Raw genomic sequence first — 22,882 nt, forward strand, 5'->3', positions numbered from 1 at the left:
GTTTCCAGCGAACCACAAGAAGATCGTTGGAAAAACAGAAGGAGGACACAGCACTGCCAGCAGAAAGAGGTGATAACCCACAAGTATAGGGGATCGCAACAGTTTTTGATAAGTAGGAGTGTCGAAGCCAATGAGGAGCTAAAGGTAGAACAATTATTCCCTCAAGTTGTATCGACCACCGATACAACTCTACGCACGCTTGGCGTTCGCTTTACCTAGAACAAGTATGAAACTAGAAGTACTTTGTAGGTGTTGTTGGATAGGTTTGCAAGATAATAAAGAGTACGTAAATAAAAAGTAGGGGCTGTTTAGATAAAGAAACAATAAAGTAAATATAGCGAGTGTGGAAATGTGCTGGTAGGAGTTGCGAAATTGCCCCTAAGCAATTGACTACTTTACTAGACCGATAGCAAATATTATGTGGGAGAGGCCACTGCTAGCATGTCATCCCTGACTTGGAATTCTATGCACTTATGATTGGAACTATTAGCAAGCATCTGCAACTACTAACTTTCATTAAGGTAAAAACCCAACCATAGCCTTAAGATATATTGGCCCCCCTTCAATCATGTATGCATCAAATTTTATGCTAGGTTGACGCTTCTGTCACTCTTGCCCTCCAATACGTAGTCCTATCAAAATACAACTAACCCTAGGGTTTCATCCATGCGCGATATCATATGATGGGCACCAAAGGACAGTAACATAACCACAAGAAAATTAAATCAATCATAGTAATTCATCAACCAGCGATAGGACAACGAAAATCTACTCAGACATCATAGGATGGCAACACCTCATTGGATAATAATATGAAGTATAAAGCACCATGTTCAAGTAGAGGGTACAGCGGGTTGCGGGAGAGTGGACCGATGTAGATAGAGGGGGGAAGGTGATGGAGATGTTGGTGAAAATGGCGGAGGTGTTGGTGTAGATCGCGGTGATGATGATGGCCCCCGGTGGCACTCCGGTGCCACCGGAAGCGAGGGGGAGAAAGCCCCCCTCCTTCTTCTTCTTCCTTGACATCCTCCCTAGATGGGAGAAGGGTTTCCCCTCTGTTCCATGGCCTCCATGGCAAGGGAGGGGCGAGAGCCCCTCCGAGAATGGACCGGTCTCTCTGTCTCTCTCTATTTCTGCGTTCTCGGATTCTTCCCTTTCACCGTTTCTTATATTCCCGGAGATCCGTTACTCTGATTGGGCTGAAATTTTGACACAATCTCTATCCGGATATTAGCTTTTTTGCAGCGAAAGAAGGGCATCAACCGCCTTATGGGTGGCCCACGAGGGTCAGGGGCAGGCGCGCCCCCTGCCTCGTGGCCACCTCGGGCACCGTCTCGCGTGGATTTTTCTACCAAAAAATCATATATATTCCAAAAAAAATCTCCATCATTTTTTATCCCGTTTGGACTCCGTTTGATATGGCAATTCTGCGAAACAAAAAACATGTAACAAACAGGAACTGGCACTCGGCACTGGATCAATATGTTAGTCCCAAAAATAGTATAAAAAGTTGCCACAAGTATATGAAATTTGTTGAATATTGGCATGGAACAATCAAAAATTATAGATACGACAGATACGTATCAGGATCCCCAAGCTTAATTCCTGCTCGTCCTCGAGTAGGTAAATGATAAAAAAAGATAATTTTTGATGTGGAATGCTACCTAGCATAATCTTGATCACATATCTAATCATGGCATGAATATTAAGATACGAGTGATTCAAAGCAATAGTCTATCATTTGACATACAAACAATAATACTTCAAGCCTACTAATAAAACAATCATGTCTTTTCAAAATAACATGGCCAAAGAAAGTTTTCCCTACAAAATCATATAGTCTGGCTATGCTCCATCTTCACCACACAAAATGTTCACATCATGCACAACCCCGATGACAAGCCAAGCACTTGTTTCATACTTTTGACGTTCTCAAACCTTTTCAACTTTCACACAATACATGAGCGTGAGCCATGGACATAGCACTATAGGTGGAATAGAATATGATGGTGGGAGAAGACAAAAAGGAGAAGATAGTCTCACATCAACTAGGCATATCAACGGGCTATGGAGATGCCCATCAATAGATATCAATGTGAGTGAGTAGGGATTGCCATGCAACGGATGCACTAGAGCTATAAGTGTATGAAAGCTCAAACTAAAACTAAGTGGGTGTGCATCCAACTTGCTTTCTCATGAAGACCTCGGGCGTTTGAGGAAGACCATCATCGGAATATACAAGCCAAGTTCTATAATGAAAATTCCCACTAGTATATGAAAGTGATAACTTAAGAGACTATATATGAAGAACATGGTACTAATTTGAAGCTCAAGTGTGGTAAAAGGATAGTAACATTGCCCCTTCTCTCTTTTTCTCCCATTTTTTATTTTTTTATTTTTTGGTGGGCTTCTTTGGCCTCTTTTATTTGTTTTTAAAGTCCAGAGTCTCATCCCGACTTGCGGGGGAATCATAGTCTCCATCTTCCTTTCCTCACTAGGGCAATGCTCTAATAATGATGATCATCGCACTTTTATTTACTTACAACTCAATATTACAAATCAATGTCTAGAACAAAGTATGATTCTATATGGATGCCTACGGCGGTGTACCGGGATGTGCGATGATCTAGCGTAGCAATGACATAAAAAAACGGAAAAGCCATGAAAACATCATGCTAGATATCTTACGATCATGCAAAGCAATCTGACAATGAATGCTCAAGTCATGTATATGATGATGATGGAAGTTGCATGGCAATATATCTCGGAATGGCTATGGAAATTCCATGATAGGTAGGTATGGTGGCTGTTTTGAGGAAGATATATGGTGGGTTTAAGGTATCGGTGGAAGTTGCGCGATACTAGAGAGGCTAGCAATGGTGGAAGGGTGAGAGTGCGTATAATCCATGCACTCAACATTAGTCATAAAGAAATCACATACTTATTGCAAAAATCTATTAGTCATTGAAACAAAGTACTATGCGCATGCTCCTAGGGGGATAGATTGGTAGGAAAAGACCATCGCTCGTCCACGACCGCCACTCATAAGGAAGACAATCAATAAATAAATCATGCTCCGACTTCGTTACATAACGGTTCACCATATGTTCATGCTACGGGAATCACAAACCTCAACACAAGTATTTATACTAATCCACAACTACCCACTAGCATGACTCTAATATCACCATCTTTATATCGCAAAACTATTGCAAGCAATCAAACATATCATATTTAGTGATCGACAAGTTTTATGTAGGATTTTATGACTAACCATGTGAATGACCAATTCATGTCATCTCTCTAAATAGATATAAGTGAAGCAAGAGAGTTTAATTCTTTCTACAAAAGATATTCCCACGCTCTAACAAATATAAGTGAAGCAAAAGATCATTCTACAAATGACGGCTTTCTATGTAAAGAGAAACAGGCAATCCAAACTTCAAATGATATAAGTGAAGCACATGAAGCATTCTATGAAGACATACTCAAAAGATATAAGTGAAGTGCAATGAGCATTCTATAAATCAACCAAGGATTGTATCATACCAGCATGGTGCATAAAAGAAAAGTTAAAACTAAATGCAAAGACGCTCCAAGTTTGCACATATCGCATGAACGAAACGAATCCGAAAACATACCGATGCTTGTTGAAGAAAGAGGGGGTGCCTTCCGGGGCATCCCCAAGCTTAGACGCTTGAGTCTCCTTTAATATTTACTTGGGGTGCCTCAGTCATCCCCAAGCTTGAGCTCTTGCCTCTCTTCCTTCTTCTCACATCAAGACCTTCTCGATCATTGAACACTTCATCCACACAAAACTTCAACAGAAAACTCGATAAGATCCGTTAGTATAATGAAGCAAACCACTAATCTAAGTACTATTGCAAACCAATTCATATTTTGTTTTTGTATTGTGTCTACTGTAATATAGCTTCTCCATGGCTTAGTCCACTGATATGAATCGATAGTTTCATCAAAACAAGCAAACTATGCATCAAAAACAGAATCTGTCTAAAACAGAACAGTCTGTAATAATCTGAATATTCACCATACTTCTGATACTTGAAAAATTCTACAAAAATTAGGAAAAATAAATAACTTGTATAGGAAGACGGTTCAAAACGAATCAGAACCATTTGACGTTCCAGCTAAAAATGTAAAATCACGCTCTACAGCTAAAGTTTCTGTCATGCACCGTACAAACCGTCAAGCAAATGTAAACATCCTAAAGGCTAGCTCCCACTTCAACAATGCTTGTCTTTCTCACTTTCGCTTTCCTTTTTGAAAAAGTTTTAGGTTCCCCTCTTTATTTTTGTTGTTTTTAAATATATAAAAGCACTCAATAGAAATAAATGACTCTCTAAAACTTCCGGGTTGTCTCCCTGGCAGCGCTTTCTTTAAAGCCATTAAGCTAGGCATATAGTGCTCAAGTAATGAATCCACCCGGATCCCAAGGTATATCAAAGCCAATTTTAATTAACAATGATTTGTAATTTAGTGGTGAGCACAAGGTAACATATATCATTTAATGACAAAGTCCAACTCTCTTCCTGTGCATCGGCATGTCATAAAAGAACAATTCATGCACACAAAGTAAAGGCCAATGCATAGTATAAACAGTTTATTCCAATTTTATCATATTGGAAACATAGAGAGGTGGAGATATAGTTCATCTCTCATAATAATTGCAAGTAGGAGCAGCAAGAACATGCATATTATTTTCATCAAAATCATCATGTGCAACGGTAAAAGGCAACCCATCAATATATTCCTTAATAAGGGCAAACTTCTCCGATATAGTGTAGTCGAGAGAATTCAAAAAGATAATAGGACTATCATGCGTGGGTGCAATAGCAACAATTTCATGTTTAACATAAGGAACTATAGCAAGTTCATCTCCATAAGCATAATTCATATTGGCATCTTGGCCACAAGCATAGCAAGCATCATCAAAAAGGGATATTTCAAAAGAATCAACGGGATCACAACAATCACCATTGCAATCATCCTCCGGTAAGCACGAAGGGAAATTAAACAATATATGAGTTGAAGAGTTACTCTCATTAGAAGGTAGTCCCGGGTAGCTAATCCCCTCTTCCTCCTTTTGTTCTTCGCTCTCCTCCTCATCTTTTTCATCGAATGAGCGCACAGTTTCATCAATTTCTTCTTCCATAGACTCCTGCAAAATATTAGTCTCTTCTTGGATAGCGGAGACTTTCTCAATAAGCACATTAATATAGGAATTATATTCATAATTATCATAGCAATATTTTAAGATAGCTAAATTTTGAGGCCTATAAACATCATCTCATAAGCTTCATGCTTTTCAAACAAAGATTCAATTTCGTAAGCAACCTTAAAAGCAACAAATTCTTCTATTTGTTCCACATCATAGTAATCATATATACCATTAGCATAAGAAGCTAAGGTTTCATTATCATTAAATTCACATGAAAAGGGAAGGTGTGGAGCCTTCACCTTAGAGCAACAAGTATAATCATATCTCAAGCATAGTTTCCTAGCATACCAATTCAATATATGAATTGGATCCCATAATAGTTTCCCTTTTTGTGTCAAGCAGTAATCCCTAAACTATTCACGTTGATCCAACGTTACTCCAAGTACATAATATTTTTCACATAACCAGCATCGAGGGTTTTAGGAGGTTCCCCATCTCCATGAGTAGCGAGTACACCTAATTTTTTTGGTATTTCGTGCTCCATATCCATAACTAAAGATAGAGAACAGCTAAGAACAGCAAATAAAAATTACTTAGTGATAAAGAAAACAAGCACACACGAGAATATTCACCCCACGCTATTGCTCCCCGGCAACGGCGCCATGTAACATCCCAAAATTCTAAATTTTGGAATGTTATAATAAATAGATAGATTGATTTTTGTGTGATTGATTGCGTGAAATTCGAAATTTTTTGAAAGTTAAATGAGAGGGAATAGAAGGACTTTCCCAAACTTTCACCTTTTTGCATTTTGATATCCGTGAATTCAAATTCTTTTCAAATAGAAAACTCTCGAGAGAAGATGACATGACTTCTTCCATTTAAATAAATGAAAAGGGTTTTGAAAAGATTTTAATTTCATTTGGAAATATTTCAATTCATAAAATTCATGCAACTCAATGATTTTCATGAGAGAAGATAAAATGACTTCTTCAAATTATATGAAATATGAGTTGGGAGTTTCAAAGAAACTCAAATTTAAAATCCATTTGAAATTATTATTTTTCAATTTGGGTTATTTGAGCTTATTCAAATTATTTTTCTCCAAAAATAAAATATATGGAAAATAGGTTAACATGATTCCCTACATCAGAAAATTGGAGAGAAGTAAATTTGAATTAATTTTGGTATTTTTAAAATGATTTTTATTGGATTTTATTAGACCAGTAGCACTCATTGAATTATCTGAATTTTCTGAGGATTTTATTTGGCATTATAAAAATGTCCATGTTGTAGAAAATCTTTTTCTGCAAATTTTGGTATATTATATGCCTATACGAAATTATTATTTATTTTGTTTTATTTATGTTTGTTGTTTGGAAAATCTTTAAAAAAATTCCCTCCGCCGAACTGGGCCGGCCCAGCTCCTGCCAGGCCAAGGCCCAGCGTCGCGCCGGCCCACACCGGGTCGTCCCCGATCTCCAGCGGGAGACTAAACCCCGCACTACCGCCAGCCACCGCCGTCTCCTTCCCGGAGTCCGCCTCCGTGCCGCCTTGCCTTGCCCCCTCCTCCAAGCCTTCGCCTCCCCTCCCCTCCTATAAATCCGCCCCGGACCCCCTCTCTCTCCTCGCCCAGCGCCGCCATCACCGCATCTCACCGCCGTGCCCTAGCACCGCCGCCTGCCGCCGGACTTTGCTGCCGCCGCTAGCGCCGCACCGCCGCCAGTGCTGCTGCCGCCATAGCTGTTGCCTACTGTCGCGCCGTGCCCTGCCGCTGCTAGCCGCGCCATCGCCATCGCCGGAGATCGCCGGAAACCACCGCCGTTGCCGAAATTTGATCCGCCGCCCCGGTCCACCCGACCCGCCGGTTTTCTTCGTAACCGTCACGAACTGGTAAAACCACCACCCGGTTTTTTTGTTTTTTTAGATTTGGTTTTTCTTCAAAAAAAACCGATCGGTATGCTCTAAATAGCGATCGTTCTCTGTTTAGGTAGATCTAGTGAACGACTTCGTTCGTTAGCGTTTTGTAACAAACGTCCGCTATTTAGATTTTTCCTTTTTCTGTTTATTTTAGCCAGGGACCCGTATGTAATTAGTTTCTTCACAAATTAGCCCCTAGATTTCAAACGACCACATCTTTTTACTCGTTTGTCCAAATCCAACGAAACCAACGTCCACTTCTTCATTATGGTCACAGATTAATCTGGCCTAAATGGACATCAGGAACAGGAGGAAGGGGTTTGCAAATGCATCAGACTATTTAGAAACCTGGGATGACTCGGACAGCATAACGGCTGTAAATGCTCAAAAGGATTTGAGACAACATATGGAAGTAGTAGGAACTGAATTGAGACTTGAACTCAACAATCCTAGGCAACTACGGTTTTAGTAACACGTCATCCTGAGAGATAGAAGAGAAGCCTAGTTCTTAACCCCGTAGAAAATATAAGATGACTTAGATCAGAAGGTCATGAGGATAAGGAGCAAAAGGAGCCTTACGTTCCCTTCCACAATCAATTCCCTTACATAACTAAAGCATTTCTAGACTCGACTTCGACCAGTTTGGCTTGGTAATCCTACAGACAGTCAGGCTCTGATACCAACGCTGTCAGGAACCCGATTCCAAGTCACATCGATCTAGCCGGTAACACCTCATATCACATTGCGGCCTCACGCACGGTATTCCCACGGGTGTCGCCTTACCATGGCCCGGGACCGTTTGCGCCTTTCGGCTCATTTATATGATAGTTTCACTAGCATCCATATGACAGAGAACCCAGGCCGACATGGCTAGTCGTGAACCCAAAGCGGCACCAACCTATGGGAACAGGCATACATGAATCGCATCGAGCATGTCGGTCAGCAGCGTGTGAATCCAGGCTATAGCACTGGGCTAACAGGACTCCGGGAACCAGGGCTGTAGCAGGCTAGGAAGGACTCCGGATGTCACCGCGTGACATTTCCCCGAAGGGACTGACACAGGAACTAAGTGAAACACATGCCGGCCAATCAAGTGTCCTAAGCAGTAGTGCTGGGCTAGCAGGACTCCGGTGAAACGGGCTATAGCGGACTACTATGGCTCATGGAAGCACTAGATTACATTTCCCCATAAGAGAGGCTGCCAAGGATAAACAACTAGATTGTAGGATCCCACACATACCAAGCATTTCAATCATACACACAATATGCTCGATATGTGTAAATACAGCATGGCATCACAACATTACTCTACGACTCAAGTATTTATTCCTTAGGCTCCGAGGAGCGAGATATTACAAACATGGGTCTCATGACCCAACAATCATAGCATACAAATCAGAGCACATGCGGAAGCTTAACATGTCTGAGTACAGACATCTACAAATGAAAAAGGCTAAGAAGCCTGACTAACTACCAGATCCTGCCGAGGGCACAAGATCGTAGCTGAGGTATCAAGCTAACATCGAAGTCCACGCGGAACTACTAGCGAGACTGAAGTCTCTCTCTGCAAAACATAAATTAAGCAAACGTGAGTACAAAGGTACTCAGCAAGACTTACATCAGAACTAGCTACATATGCATCGGTATCAATAAGGGGGGGGGTGGAGTTTAACTGCAGCAAGCCAGCTTTGACTCAGTGGCTAACCTGAACTACGACTGCAAGCAACTCTTTTGAGGTGGCGCACACGAGTCCACATATTCACCATCCAATACACCACTATGGATCCGCTCCCGTCTCCCTACGAGAAGGCCATCCATAGCACTCACGCTTATCTTGCGAGTTTTAGAGTATCCACTTTCAACTGTCTATGAACTATGCAAGGGGTCCAAGTTTCCATATCCGAGGATTCCGGCTATTCGAATAGATAATGATAACCCTGCAGGGGTGTACTTCGTCACACACGCTCCCACCACTTACCGTCGTTTACACGATATGTACTCGGCAACCTTCAAGCGGAAGCCCAACGAGGATGTCGGCCACGGCCTACCTAAACACCTAAGTCTCTAGTCCAGGTTTATCGCCTATTCAGGTTCCATCCGCAGGGAGTCCGGCTGAGGTTTCCACATACGGCCCCGAACGATGTGAACAGGGTTCCCGAGACACCAAACGGGTGCTCGGTACATCGTGCCACGGTGTATCTACCGCAACATAGCCCACCCCTAGGGTCAGCGCTATGCATGGCCGCAACACATAACCTACAAACACCAGAAACTAGTTGCAACTCCTGTACAGAGTACTAGGGTGATTAAGAAGCCGAGAGGGTCAATTAAGGATCCCAATGAGTGGTAGTAGCTGTTCATGGATCACAGACACAGAACTCAGTTCCTGAGGACGGCTGCAATGAGACAACCTACCATGTACTCCTACATGGCCTCTCACCGCTACCTTTACCAAAACGTGTTCACACACTTAGCTCACACACGGTAGGTCATGTTCACACACCTCTGATTCATTCCCGATGAATCAGACCTGACACAACTCTATGCTATAGCAGGAATGACAAACAAGCATGAATGAGTAGGCACATCAGGGCTCAAACAACTCCTACTCATGCTAGTGGGTTTCATCTATTTATTGTGGCAATGACAGGTCATGCAGAGGATAAGGGGTTCAACTACCGCAGCAAGTAACAGATGAATCGTTGTTGTCCTAATGCAGTAAAAGAGAGCAAGAGCGAGATAGTGGTTTTGTATCGGAATGAACAAGGGGTTTTTGCTTGCCTGGCACTTCTGAAGATAGTATAACTCTTCATCGGTGTCATCGATCTCATCGTTGGAATACGTCTATCGAGAGGGGACAATCACCGGCAACAAGGAAGAAACACAATCAATGCAATGTAACAATATGATGCATGCTCATGACATGTCAATATGAATGTGTTTTGACTAATGCATACTAGGACAGGTTGATTTGAACCCATTTGAATCTTTGATTCAAATGTAAGCTCATGTATATAATCATAATGGTGCATTATCTTGTTTCACTTGAACAGCATGGTTAAACTGTTCTAACATGCATGCAAATGGTACAGATGGATAGATTGGATTTTTCTGATCATTTTTCATATATAAAATATTTCATTTGGAGTTACGGTTGATTTTATATGAATTTTAGAAGTTTATACTATTTTCTGGAATTTCCTGAGTAAGAATAAATCCAGAAATGCTTTACTGTGTCAGCATGACATATGTGTGACGTCAGTAGGTCAACTGGGTCGGCCAGGTCAAACCTGACCTGTGGGACCCATACGTCAGTGTCTCAGGCTGGTTTGGGTGGATGACAGGTGGGACCGGTCAACGGCCACGTCAGCGAGGTCAACGTTGATGCGTGGGGCCACTGGACTTAGATTAATTCTAACTTATTTCATTAGCTGGTTAATTAAAACGGTGGGGCCCGTGTGCAAGTGGCTGTGGGGTGGTTAGCTGGCAGTGATTAGCACTAATCACGCGGCCATGTCGGCACGGCCGGGGATTAGCCACCGGCGACCTCGTCAGACGGCGGAGGCACGCTGGAATCGCTACTCCGGCGACGGTTTGATGCGCGGGAGGGCTCTACGGGTTCCTGGCACTGCGGCACTTCTAGTGGTGGTGGCGGATGGTGCTGGGGTGGCCGGAGAGTGGCCGGCAATGAGCTTTAGTGGCGGTCGGAGCTCGGGCGAGCTCGGGTTCGGTGATGCGGGGCACGGAAGGAACCATGGGTGGTCGTATTAGACTCGCTGGAGTGCGGTGAGTGCAGTCGTGAGCTCGGATGCGGGCTTGCGCGGCCGTAGCCACGGCTACGACATGGCCGGCGGCGAGAGGCTTCGGTCATGGTTGGGGATCGGGGCTAGATCACGCGAGGGACGACGGGGAAAGGGGGAATCGGGTCAACGGCTCACCGCGGAGCTGCAGGGATGGTTAGCGGGCTCGGGGGCGCGCCGGAGTGGCCGAATCAACGGAGAAGGGCGCCGGAGCCGAAGCTTGAAGACGATGATGATGCCGGCTGCTCGGGGCCTCCGTGCTTCCTTCCTTCGGTGCAGAGGTGAAGCGAGAGGTGGCGAAGGATCTGGATAGCTCGGGGAGGCAAGGCGACGGCGGTGGGCGCGGCGGCTCACGGCGGCGTGCTCAGGCGCGTGAGGGGAAGAGCGACGGAGAGAGACAGAGGAAAGGGAGGGCACGACCAGAAAGTAAGAGGGCCTGGGGGGTGCGTGGCGTCTCCAGCCAGCTCCAGCCGGTCGGCGGCAAGTAGGAGGAGGCGTGGCGAGCTCGGCGGTGTTGCGGTGTCCCTCCTCTGCCTACTGGCAGAGGTAGGCGATGACTGGCACCAGACCAGTGGGCTGGGCCGGTGCAGATGGACCGCCAGGTAAGTGGCCCAGGTAGGTTCTCTCTCTCTCTAGTTTCTATTTGTTAATGTTTTCTATTTTCTGCAATTGTTTAGTCTTTATTAAAAATGCCAGAGCATTTCCAAAAATCCTGAAAATATTTGTGGGCACCGTTGAAATTATTCCCAACAACCCTCAACTAGTTTCAGAATTATTAGAGCATTTAAAATATTTATAGGATTTAAATGCCCCAATTCAATTACAATAAGAGTTAATTCAAAAATCCAGAAATGACCTAGAAATATGTTTATCATTTTTGGCAGAGGTTTTTACCTTTATCAGAAATGATGAACATTACCAAAGGCGTTTTAGGATCATTGAGAATATTTCATTGTGATCCTAGTTGGATTTCATTTGATTCTACGGTTTGAACATCCCCAATTCAAGTTTAGGCAAAATTTAAACATGATGCACACATGAAACTAGCCTAGTGAAATGCCAGAAGCTAGGGATGTGACATTTGCTTTGTTTTGAAGTTTTCCAAATCGTCTTCTTCGACCTTTCTGATCTTTTGAGTGATTGCTTATGTGTGGTTACTATTGCTTGCTTACGATAGATTGACCGGAGTGTGATGAGTAGAACTATCAAGAGTTTTGAGTGCGAATCATCTTCATCAACATTGCAGGCAAGTTCACACTTTGATCATACCTCTTACTACATAGTTTTTATTGCATTAGATCACCCTCAAACATTGCATGGTTAGGATGTCATTAACATGTGGGTTGGGAAGTAGTTGATGAGGTAGAACCTATTGCCCTGTTATGTTCAAACCCTTGGGAGTTACTTCTACGCGTTGCTTATATTGCTATGCTATGCTCGTAGACGTGGTTTGGGAGAGTGAAATCCATGACAGATGTTAGATTGTTAATTAATGGTTCAACTTAAGGTGACAACTTAAATACACATGTGGGTGGATTGAGGCACCTGGAGTACCCAGTGTTGCCTGTATTTTTGGAAATCCCGGAGTACCTGTCTGCCCGGAGTAGAGAGTTAATGTTCTTGAAAGACTATGTCTCAGTCATCCGTTTCTCAAACACCATGTAGTGCGAGAAATCCAACGGAGGAGATCGAGTCTTGTGTGGAAAAGTGCGCAAACCTCTGCAGAGTGTACAATCTAATCATGGTTAGCCGTGTCCCCGGTTATGGACAATTTTGAGTATCTAGTACTTGGATTATCATGTGAATCTCATCAAGTTACTTTAAATTAATTTTGTTGGGTTTAATGGTGTTACTTAATTGGGATTGAGAATGCTATCAACCATTCTCAATGTTTAACAACCACCACGATAGCTAAATAGAAGTTATTCCTTTGTAGTAGGGAAAAATTGGCTTTTCGCAAAAACCTTATAACCATAGAGCTTTTCCACCAGCCAAATATGCATGTAGTGATAGCCATTTTTCATCATTCTCTATGGTGTGAATTTGCCAGTACATTCAATGTACTGACCCTTTGTGGATGCAACGTCTCATCTTGCAGGATTATCTTACGACGAGTAAGTGATACGTCAGGGTTACGATTTCTACACTCAACTTTGCCGTTGGTGTTGATGGGAATCCACAACCTTGTTACTTCCGCTATTTTGGATTGAGGTAATAGTATTTATGTTACTTTTACATGCGATTTACCTTTGTTATAAATCCTCGAGTACTGTGTGTGTCAGCATACCGATCCAGGGATGACACTTAAGCACAGAGACTTGACCGTCTGAGGTCGGGTCGCTACACGCCAGAAAAAAGTCTTGATAACCCACAAGTATAGGGGATCGCAAAAGTTTTCTATAAGTGAGAGTGTTGAACCCAACGAGGAGCTAAAGGTAGAACAAATATTCCCTCAAGTTCTATCGACCACCGATACAACTCTACGCACGCTTAATGTTCGCTTTACCTAGAACAAGTATGAAACTAGAAGTACTTTGTAGGTGTTGTTGGATAGGTTTGCAAGATAATAAAGAGTACGTAAATAAAAAGTAGGGGCTGTTTAGATAAAGAAACAATAAAGTAAATATAGCGAGTGTGGAAATGTGCTGGTAGGAGTTGCGAAATTGCCCCTAAGCAATTGACTACTTTACTAGACCGATAGCAAGTATTATGTGGGAGAGGCCACTGCTAGCATGTCATCCCTGACTTGGAATTCTATGCACTTATGATTGGAACTATTAGCAAGAATCCGCAACTACTAACGTTCATTAAGGTAAAAACCCAACCATAGCCTTAAGATATATTGGTCCCCCTTCAATCCCGTATGCATCAATTTCTATGCTAAGTTGAAGCTTCTGTCACTCTTGCCCTCCAATACATAGTCCTATCAAGATACCACTAACCCTAGGGTGTGATCCACGTGCGCAATCATATGATGGGCACCAAAGGACAGCAACATAACCACAAGCAAACTAAATCAATCATAGCAATTCATCAACCACCGATAGGACAACAAAAATCTACTCAGACATCATAGGATGGCAACACATCATTGGATAATAATATGAAGCATAAAGTACCATGTTCATGTAGAGGGTACAGCGGGTTGCGGGAGAGTGGACCATTGTAGATAGAGGGGGGAAGGTGATAGAGATGTTGGTGAAGATGGCAGAGGTGTTGGTGTGGATTGCGGTGATGATGATCGCCCCAGTGGCACTTCGGTGCCACCGGAAGCGAGGGGGAGAGAGCCCCCCTCCTCCTTCTTCCTTGACCTCCTCCCTAGATGAGAGAAGGGTTTCCCCTCTGGTCCATGGCCTCCAGGGCAAGGGAGGGGCGAGAGCCCCTCCTAGATTGGATCAGTCTCTCTGTCTCTCTCTGTTTCTGCGTTCTCAGATTCTTCCCTTTTACCGTTTCTTATATTCCCGGAGATCCGTAAATCCGATTGGGCTGAAATTTTGACACGATCTCTATCCGGATATTAGCTTTCTTGCAGCGAAAGAAGGGCATCAGTCACCTTACGGGTGGCCCACGAGGGTCGCCTCGTGGCCACCTCGGGCACCGTCTCGCGTGGATTTTTCTTCCAAAAAATCATAAATATTCCAAAAAAAAATCTTCGTCAGTTTTCATCCCATTTGGACTCCGTTTGATATGGATATTATGCGAAACAAAAAACATGCAATAAACAGGAACTGGCACTGGTCACTGGATCAATATGTTAGTCCCAAAAATAGTATAAAAAGTTGCCAAAAGTATATGAAAGTTGTAGAATATTGGCATGGAACAATAAAAATTATAGATACAACGGAGACGTATCAAGAGGTACCCCTCTTCCCTTATTCGTGCAAACCTTACGTCTCTGCTCACATCGTATTCATCCAACGAAAGAAACTAGTTGAGCGCTTCTTACTTCATCTTCTTCATGATACTAAATGCACAAGGTTTCCTCCCTTTACTATTTCACCTTTGCTAGAGGTCAGTAGCCCGCCTGTATTTCAATTCAGGGTCAATCGAACCGCAACTAAAAGAAGTAGCACTCGCTTAGGCGTGTGGAGCACCTAGTCCGCCATTTCGTAGGGGAAGCGGTGCGTCGGTGCCTATCATAGGGGTGTGGGCGCGCAGGAGCTACTTGCACCCGATTTGGAGGTCGGCGGGGCTTGAATGGATGGCCGGGGCGGTGCCAAGCACGGCGGTGCAGTCAGGTCGAGGGGATGGCGCAGGCAGGGGATTGGGCCAGTGGTCGCTGGCGTTTCGAGGAAGATCATCAACACTAACTGGTTGGAGGTAGATGAAGGCGATCTGCCCGTTCTTTGTACATCCGACGGTGTAGAAAAAATGGACTGGCCTATTTGTTCTCAGTCAACTGTTATTTTCATAGAATCCTGTACTAATTTAGTGTGCCATGCATGTTGTAGAGCTATCATATGTCTCCCGTCATTTATTTCTCACCGACCTGCTATCTACTACCTTCACACTGTACTAATTGTGCACACACTTCACCCATACTCACACTATTGTTTTTTTATGCATGGGTATTTCAGATTCTGACGCAGTGTTGATGAATGCAGAAAAGAAAAGACATAAATCGCTCTAGTGCAATTCGAAGATAAGCACTAAGCGTTTCAGCGCTCTAAAGGGTGCAGTGCCAGCAGTTGGAGACAGTAAACGTAGCTCTACAGTTGATGATCTCAATTTCCACACACAACCATCCCAGGTGCTTGCTTTAATTTTGCGCTGTCAAATGTGGTTGCATGTTGCATATGGTGTCTAGCTTGTATTGATTCCAATTTGGTTAAATTGCATCTTCTTACTTTACACATTATACCTTTGATAACGACATGCCTTCCTGTTTTTGATACATACTACATATGTCTATTAACCATGTCCGTACATCAAACTAATGCTCTTTTGTATCCCTCATCAATCACTTATGATGAGACAGCCACCCCAGTGGGTTACTATGAGACGCCATACTCGTTTAAAGAGTGCAGTGTCATCCTCCCCACACGATTCTCAAGAAACAGCAAGGCTAAATGAAGATAGTCAATGTAGCTCTCTAGTTGATGACTGCAATTCCCCCACACCACCATCATAGGTGCTTGCTCTAACTTCACAGTGTGATATGTGGTTGCATGTTGCATACGGTGTCTAGCTTGTAATGCTTCTAATTAGGGTAAATTGCATCTGCTTAGTTTACACATTATACCTATGAATATGACATGCCTTCCTATTTTTGGTACACACTACATCTATGTGTTAATCTTGTTCTTACATGAAACTACCTCTCTTCTGTATCCTGCATCAATCACTTACGATGAGTCACCTTTATTCGTTGCATATTGCATATTTATTTCTAGCCTGATGCCATGTATTGCTTCTAATTTGCTCAAATACATTTGTTAGGGCTCCCTTTTAATTTGGTAGTGTGATATTGGTTTCATCTTTCATATGGTTTCTAGCTTGCACTGATTCTAACAAGTTCAAGCACCTTGTGCTTAGTTTACACTTTATATATCATACATGTCAATATGTCACGCCGTCCTGTTTTTCATACATATTCCATCCTCCTATCATGCGCTGCCTTACATGAAAGTAGTGTTAATAAGTATCATGCATCAATGAGTTTTGAAGATCAAATTTTATTCCTTTTTCTTGTGGGTTTGACTTGACAAGGCAAAATCAAGAAAGAGGAAGGAAAAGAGTAAGGAAGGCGATGATGGTGGTCCTCTGCAGCAACGTAAATGGAGCATCTGTACCGATTCTCCTTGTACTGATAGTGCATTACAAGGTCCAAGTACGTCTCTGCTCCCCTACTCCACCATACAAGGTGCTTTCTCTAACTTGGCAGTGTGATATCTGGTTGCATGTTGCATATGGTGTCTAGCTTGTATTGCTCCTAATTAGTGTGAACTGCATCTACTTAGCTAACACATGATACGTGTGAATATGACACGCTTTCTTGTTTTGGTACATACTATATCTGTCTATCACACCATGTTCTTACATGAAACTACTCTTCTTGTGTATCTTGCATCAGTCACTTATGATGGTACACCTTTAAGTTGGCAATGTGATATTGGTTTGCGCCTTGAATATGATTTCTAGCATGTATTGCTTCTAGTTTGATGAACGCCACCTATGACGAGACAGTTTTAACTTGGCAGAGTGATATTAATTGCACCTATCATATGGTGTCTAGTTTGCAGTGCTTCTAATTTGTTTAAGTGCCTTATGCTTAGTTACCACATCATAGGTGTGAATATATCAAGCCGTCCATTTTTTCGTACACATTCCATCCTCGTATCATGACTTTGCCTTTCATCAGAGTAATGTTCATCAGTATGATGCATGAATGAGTTCTGAAGAGCGAATTATATTCCTTTTTCTTGTCAGTTTGACCTCATAATGAACAATCAATAAAGCTGAAGGAAATTGGAAAGGCATTAGATGATGGTTGTCCTTCCGAGCAATTGAAATGGAGGTTCTCTACAAATTCTACTCTGCCATCCTCCCAATAAGATTCACAGGACAACGCAAAGCTGGACAGTCAACGTAGCTGTGTAGATGATGAGCACATCTCCCCTACTCCACCATCACAGGTGCTTGCTCTAACTTGGCACTATTATATGTGGTTGCATGTTGCGTATGATGTCTAGCTTGTATTGCTTCTAACTTTGTTGAATTGTGTCTGCTTACTTTACACATAATGCCTATGAATATGACACGTGTTCCTGTTTCTAGAACATACGTGTACATGATGAGCACATCTCCCGTACTCCACCATCACAGGTGCTTGCTCTAACTTGGAACTGTTATATGTCGTTGCGTTTTCTGTATGATGTCTAGTTTGTATTGCTTCTGATTATGTTGAATTGCATCTGCGTAGCTTACAACTTATACCTGCAAGGATCACTTACCCATAAGACACATTTAACTTGGGACTGTGATGTAGGTTGCATCTTGCATTGTCTTCTAGCTTGTACTGCTTCTAATTTCTTGAAATGGCACTTACGATGAGACACTTTTTACCTGATAGAGTGATATTTGTTGCATGTTCATATGGTGCCTAGCTTTCATTTCTTCTAATTTTGTTGAAATGCCTTCCGCTTACTATTTTTTCATACATATTCCACCATCCTATCGTATGTGTGAATATGAAACGCTGTCTTTTTTTGTATATATTCCATCCTCCTATCCTGCGCTTGCCTTACATCAAAGTAGTGTTCTTCTGTATCATGCATCAACTAGTTATGCAGAGCTAATTTTATTCATCTTCTTGTGGTTTTGACTTCATAAAGCAATATTAGATAATAGGAAGGGAAAGAGTAAGTTAGGGGATGTTGGTGGTCCTCCACACCGACGCAAACAGAGACTCTCTAGATTTGCCACTACTACTGCTAATGAAGTTGAAGTCCCAAGTCTACATGATGAGTTCATCTCCCGTACTCCACCATAATAGGTGCTTGCTCTAAGTTGACAGTGTGATAATTGGTTTCATGTTGCATATGTTGTCTAGCCTGTATTTCTTCTATTTTGATTAAATTGCACCTGCTGAGTTTATACGTTATACATGTGCATCTGACATGGCGTTCTGTGTCTAGAATACACTGCATCTATCTATCATACCATGTTCTTACATCAAAGTATCGTTGTTGTGTATCCCGCATCAGTCACTCATGATTAGACGCTTTTAACATGGCAATTTGATAGTGGTTGCATCTTGCATTGATTTCTACGTTGTACTGCTTCTAATTTTTCGAATTGCCACTTATGACATGACACTTTTAACTTGGCAAAGTAATATTGGTTGCATGTTTCAAATGGTGTCTAGCTTGCATTACTTCTATTTTCTTGAAAATCCTTCTACTTAGTTTACACATTGTAGCTGTGAATATGTCATGTCGTCCTATTTTTCTTACATACTCCATACTCATACGTTGACTTACATCAAAGTATTGCTTGTCTGTATCATGCATCAATGAGTTCTGAAGAGCGCTTTTATTCTTTTGTGTTGTGGGTACGGCTTGACATGGCAAAGTCAAAAAAGAGCAAGGAAAATAATATAGTAGGGAGTGGTGTTACTCGTCGGGAGAAACGGAAAAGGATCTGCCGTCCAGATTCTGCTGGTACTTATAGTGCAGTAGAAGGTCCAAGTCCACCGGCTAAATCTACAAACACAGTATCACCTGCTCCACCAATGCAGCATCCGCTTCAACTGTACCAGCATCTCAACGAGTTACTTGTTCGTTTGCTCCGGAACTGGCCAGTTCCCAAGATGCCTTCACACCTAACACTATTTCCGAAGCACTGCTGACACAACAGGACTTGGCAAGATCAGATGAACCTCATGGCATCAACACCAAGATGGTACCTGACCGAGTCAAGTTGCAGTTGCATGCTCCTTTATATGTACTCTCACAGTTTGATGTACACTAACACTTTCCATATTTGTTGTTGAACTAGCACCACGGCGCAAGCGGAAACAGACATCAGGGATAATGCTTGACAGATTAACAAAATCTAAAGGAGGGAGAATGGAGATCCATTTTGAGGCAGGTTTTAAAAGGCCACGTGATGCTACAGAGTCAGCCAAGTTAGTATCAGAGGCAGCCGTTGCAGTTAGGTGTCATGCACGTATCCTCCCAACGTGGATGCAGTACAGGAATGAGAAAGACAATACCCAGTTTAACACCTTCCTTGACCATTTATCCGTAAGTAATGTTATTCATCGCAACTAGTAATATTGTCTTGCTCTGTCCCATACTTTCTAGCTTCCTCCTAATAAGACTCACATTCTTTTTTGAAGAGATGAGGTTCAAGTTGGATCCGAAAGATGATGCCACTAAACAAGCATGCACTCATGTTTTTCAGTCTGCTCTGCGACAGTATCGGTACCACCTTAGAAAATCTCACTTTGAAGGCAAGGCTAACAATGAAATCGCCCAAAACATCTCCAGTGGAATATATTACAGATGAAGACTGGACATCCCTCGTTAAGCACTGGTCTGATCCAAAGAATCAGGTAGGCTATATGTATTTGATCAGGCCACACATTGAACTTGTATTTATGTATGTGCCTTACAAGTGTATCTTCTTCTAGGCTAACTGTTTGAAGAACGAGACCAACTGTTCTAAAGTGAAATTCCAACAGACAACGGGGTCTCGTAGCTATGTTGCACACTGCGAGGCTCTTGTAAATAGCTGCTACTTCCTTCTTTTTTCTGTGCCATATTATCGTATCTATATTGACTTGTTACAAATACAGAGGAAAGCCTGTGCAGACCAAAAAGAACCTGAACCGAATGCAGTGCAAATCTTCAAGGATTGCTAAACTAGCAAGATGAAGGGCATGAGCACACCAGTTCAAGCCGCTGTTGTAAGTCCTTACTCCTCCTGCCTTTGAACTAATTGGTACTGTGATGTGTTCATTTAACTACTTGGTTTGCAGCCAATGTCAGTTACTCTATTCACTTTTATACACAGTTGTCTTAACGTATCATTTCACCTTACATGGTTTAAAGGAGATGAAGGATATTCTTTTGATCTTGATCTGTAATCTAGTTGTTATGTTCACGTGCGCACACCACGTGCGCACACAATGATAAAATAGCATGTTTGTTTTATATCGGTTTTCCCATGATATGAATGATGTCATACTATGTTCATCCTACTTTAAACCATGTCTATTTATCCTTAGATGTCAACGAATGTGAGGAAATAGAAAATACAGTAGGCATGCTACATGGACATATGTTCCAAAAGTGATTTCATTATGTAGTTGGCACTACAATACATGCTAATGTATTACAGTAGTTCACCAAAATAAGTTATGTATAAACGTGTAACCTACTTTGTTTGCTTTTATCTCATTAGTAACTTATCTGGTACACTAATCTACAATTTCAAACTTTTAGGAAGCTATGGAACAAATGATTGAACAGCCACAACCACCTGAAGGTGACGAGGCTACCACATGCACAATATCACTTCTTGCTGTAGTGCGTCAGAATCTCTCCACTAACAATGCAAAAAGCACCTTCCTACATAATTCTGGGTTGGTTATCAAGGTAACCTTGTCCAAATCGCCTACTGAACAAAATCTTCCTGCTAGATAGAGTGATATATCTGTGCTCCAGTCACAAGTCCAATCCCTAATGGACGTCGTTTTGGAAACAAGAATAGTGGTTGACAAATGTCGTCAAGATATGAATGGTTTTGAAACCATACTATCAGACATTCTCTTGATTGTTCAAGAGCAATGGCGGAAAAAGGTGAAGATCGTGCTGATCCATCAGATTCTACAGCCTGAAACATTAGCACTCAGGTCAAATGATATGTGCTTCTATACATCTGATGGTGCTTTTATCTGCAAGGACTATAAACTTTATGCCAACAGGCCTTTTGTTGTATGGTTGGAATTTATTTTGTTGTGATACAGCATTTATGGTGCTGCCAAAGGCTGCAGTAATTATGACGCTATTTTTGTATAGTGTAGGTTTATCTTAGTAATGTATTCGGCTGAAAGCTTCATAGGATCCCAACATGCCAACATTCTTCGGGTCCATTCCAATTGGGCTAAAAACGATTATGGGCCAAAATTTGCATGTAGCCCACTAAAAACATCTGGGCCTAAATCAACATAAGCTTTCATATTTTTCTGGTAGGCATGTGCCCATAGTGGGCCTTTAACAGGCCTAAACATAATTTTGGCCCTCAGTAACAATAGGCCGTTTACATGTGTAAATATCTCGAGCCCATAAAAAACATGGGCGTTTAATAGACCGAAAGTGAGATTGGGCCCTGATTGTGCCAAATAACCCACTGGTCTTAGCCGGCCGAAATGGTGACCCATTTACGATGCAGATCTTTCACAGGCCGAAATTCGGACGGGCCGTAAATGCGCCGACCTAATACACGGGCCTTTAACAGGCCGGAAGTTCGGTCGGGCTAGATTATCGTCATTTTTATATGGGGAGTTAATGGGCCCGATGTGACGTTGGGCCACATATGGCCCATGGATTTCGTCCGACGTTACCAGGCCGAAAATCACAACAGGCCGAAAGTGGCCCAAATCTATAGTGGGCCTCTAACAGACCGAATGTCAGACATGGCCGAATAAGACCCAAATCCTTCACGGTTGTTTATGGGCCGGAAGTTTCATTGGCCTGTAAATGGGCCCAAATGAAGCGAGACCTTTAACAGGCCGAAAATACACCGAGCCATAATTCGGCACATATACTTAGCGGACTGTTAATAGGCCAGAAGTGACCATGGGCTGCGATGATGACAAGTTTAGGACAGGCTGATTTGACACTAGCCGTACAGGCCTTAACTGAGAATATTGGGCCTTTAGCTGGGCCGGCCCATTATGGACTGCAAAATCTTGTGTGCCTTTAGCTGGGCTGGCCCATTGTGGTCCGCTAAATCTTGTGGGCCTTTAGCTGGGCCGGCCCATTATGGTCTGCAAAATCTTGTGGGCCTTTTGCTGGGTCGGCCCATTATGGTCCGCTAAATCTTCTGGGCCTTTAGTTGGGTCGGCCCATTTAAACTTTATGGGCCACTTTTGGGCCCGTCCACGTGTCAACATATCATAGGCCCATCTCGACCGTTGGTTGAGTGACACATGTGCCAACGCGGAGCTAGCGCGTGGTTCCATCAGCCAATGAGAATTTTACACGTGGAAAATCGGCATTGGTCGTGGCTGTTAGCGGGTTATCGGATCCAAAACCGGACCCGATAGCTTAACGGCGTCCCGTTACGGTGGATGTCACGTGTCGGTCACCCTTGACGAAAGCACTTCTATGAAGCGCGATTTATCGTCATGGAAGTGGACACTTCCGTGATGATAATTTTGGTAATGTCACGGATCACTTCTACGACAACACAGGTATGATTATCTTCATTTTGTCATAAATTTGTCATGGATGTACATGCATGACAGAGAATG

The sequence above is a fragment of the Triticum urartu genome, chromosome 1 (assembly GCF_003073215.2).
Source record: "Triticum urartu cultivar G1812 chromosome 1, Tu2.1, whole genome shotgun sequence".
In the NCBI taxonomy this organism is placed as follows: Eukaryota; Viridiplantae; Streptophyta; class Magnoliopsida; order Poales; family Poaceae; genus Triticum; species Triticum urartu.